Below are 2,820 nucleotides of genomic sequence, written 5' to 3'. Positions count from 1 at the left end.
AATCTAGGAGAAGATAGAGTGACAGTCAGTGCATTGGTGCTGCTGAGAAATCCCACAAGGAGCCTTGGGGATGTGGACCAGGGCTGGAGTGTATGGAGGTGGGCCGTTGACTAACATGGACTCAGCTGTTGCTGGACCATTCTCCTTGGTGTTGAAGGCAGGCAAAGGAGAGGGGCAGAAAGAAATGAAAGATCCTTGGCTTTCTAGCTAGGGCTACCTCATCAATGTGAAATAGTCACCCTAAGAACCGGTTAATATAGAAAGCCACTGAACTATAGAAACAGGAAGTAGATTCGAGGCTGCCTAGATCCAGGGGTGTGGGAGTTGGGAAAGACGGAGGAGTGACTACTAGTGGGGTTTCTTTGAAGGGGAATAAAGAGGTTCTCAGATGAGATTGTAACAATGGTTCCACAGCCGTGTAAATATAGTAGAAACGCTGAATCACCTAATTTAAATGAGTAAATTGTTTTGCACGTCAACTACGTTTAAATAAAGCTGTTAAAAAAAAAAAAAAGAATACATACAGAGTTGAGACTGGGCTTTCGAATGGCTCTGCAATAAGAGAAAAAAAAAAAAAAAAAACTGATCAGGTCACTGGCCCCGAAAGAAAGCATAGAGGATGCTTGCGGAAAGTGCAATGGGTTTTTTTTTTTGGAACATTTAGCAAGTGTCCATGTTGGCTGACAAATACAAAATTATTTGTCAGGGAGAAAAGTTGCTACTGAGAAATACACTCACTACCAAACAGTTTGTAAGTGATGCCGTTCTTTGACTGCCATCATCAATGAGACCTCAGTTGGTCATAACCTCTAGTGACCAGTCGCTAGAGTCCATGACCAACAGAAGCCTGATCCATGATGGCAGTCAAAAATGATACTCACTTGATAGTGTAGCAGCCCCAGAAAAAAACAAAAAGCAAAACAAAAACAAACATTTCTCTTCCAGAGAAAGAAATAAAGTCTTACAAGTTCTGATTTTATATCCTCCATGCCGCCATGTGCAGACGCCTGCAGATCTTCAACAGGACCTAGGAGAACATAGAGTGATGGTCAGTGCCTTGGTGTTGCTGAGGAATCCCACAAGGAGCCTTGGGGGCTGTGGACCAGGGCTGGAGTGTATGGAGGGGGGTGGCTGACAAGCATGGACTGAGCTGCTGCTGGACCATTCTCCTTGGTGTTGAAGGAAGGCAAAGGAGAGGGGCAGAAACAAATGAAAGATCCTTGGCTTTCTAGCTAGGGCAACCTCATCAATGTGGAATAGTCATCTTAAGAGTTGGGAAAGACAGAGGAGTGACTACTAGTGGGGTTTCTTTGAGGGGTAATAAAGAGGTTCTCAGATGAGATTGTAACAATGGTTGCACAACCATGTAAATATAGTAAAAACGCTGAATCACCTACTTTAAATGGGTGAATTGTTTTGCATGTCAACTACATCTAAACAAAGCTGGGTTTTTTTCTTTTTTTTTTAATAAATACGAACGGTGGTCATACTCAGCTCTAGATAAATCCTGCAAAAAGAGAAAAGAAAAGGAAACACCATGAAGATCAGATGATGCTGGGTTCTGTTGGCAAAGGCCTTTTATTCACTTGGCGAAATAAAAACCTGAACGTCAAGCAGTGATCAAGTCACTGGCCGCCAAATAAAGCATAGAGAATGCTTGTGGAAAATGCCGTGGCATTTTTTTGGGAATATTTAGTAAGACCATTTTGGCTAACAAATACAAAATTATTTTTCAAGGAGAAAAGCTTGCTATTGAGAAACATACTCACTACCAGACAGTTTGTAAGTGATGTCGTCCTTTGACTGCCATCGTCAATCAGGCCTCAGTTGGTCATAACCTCCAGTGACTGGTCACTAAATCCATGACCAACTGGGGCCTGATTCATGATGGCAGTCAAAAATGATATTCACTTGATAGTCTAGAAGCCCCAGAAAAAAACAAAAAAAGGTTCTCTTCCAGAGAAAGAAATACATCTTACAAGTTCTGATCCCATATTCTCCTCCACACCGCCATGTGCAGATGCCTGCAGATCTTCACCAGAATCTAGGAGAACACAGAGTGATTGTCAGTGCATTGGTGTTGCTGAGGAATCCCACAAGGAACCTTGGGGTGTATGGAGTGTACGGAAGTGGGCAGTTGACAAGCATGGGCTGAGATGCTGCTGGACCATTCTCCTTGGCGTCGAAGGCAGGCAAAGGAGAGGGCCAGAAAGAATTGAAAGAGCCTTGGCTTTCTAGCTAGGGCAACCTCATCAATGTGAAATAGTCACCTTAAGAACAGTTTAATACAGAAAGGCACTGTATGGTTCAGCGACAGCATCTCATCACACTTCCTCGCCATTTGAAGGTCCAGGCAAATCCCCAGTTTTATGAAATGTTACAAGATCACTTAACTTCTGTGGATCTACATACCCTGCCACTACATTTATCATCTACCCTGTTGGATTGTTCAAGTTGTAGTAAAGCATACATCTTTATCATTTGAATTATTAAGTGTGCATTTTAATGAGATTACATTCAATGAGTTACATTCAGGATGCTGTGACAATAATGAGAAAAATCTTAATTCATAATCTAAGCTTCACCTTGGGCAATGAGAGAAAAACAGCAGTGTAACATTGAACAGATGATAAATCAATAATGATTGCAGACTACAATGGAATAGAAAACAGGAAATCCAGAAAATATCAACAAAACCGAAAGCCGGTTCTTTGAAAAGATCGGTAACATTCATAAACCTCTACCTTGACTACCCACAAAGGAAAGAAAGAAATCACAGTATACTAATAATATTAGTTTAAGAGGAGTCGAATCAAAAAA

The 2,820-nt window shown here is 41.5% G+C and overlaps 1 long non-coding RNA gene across 1 annotated transcript; it reads right to left on the bottom strand.

The window, feature by feature from the left end:
* Nucleotides 1-676: 676 nt before the first annotated feature.
* On the bottom strand, nt 677-2,773 carry LOC111533521. Its single transcript, XR_003307420.2, has 3 exons — nt 1,980-2,773; nt 1,480-1,507; nt 677-1,027 (listed from the first exon to the last, which is right to left on the bottom strand). It is a non-coding gene; the product is annotated as an uncharacterized LOC111533521 (long non-coding RNA).
* Between the last annotated feature and the right edge of the window lie 47 nt (nt 2,774-2,820).

This window comes from Piliocolobus tephrosceles, unplaced genomic scaffold (assembly GCF_002776525.5).
Source record: "Piliocolobus tephrosceles isolate RC106 unplaced genomic scaffold, ASM277652v3 unscaffolded_5009, whole genome shotgun sequence".
Taxonomy (NCBI): domain Eukaryota; kingdom Metazoa; phylum Chordata; class Mammalia; order Primates; family Cercopithecidae; genus Piliocolobus; species Piliocolobus tephrosceles.
The sequence above is the reverse complement of the archived record's forward strand: the minus strand, read 5'-3'. Positions and strand labels throughout refer to the sequence as shown.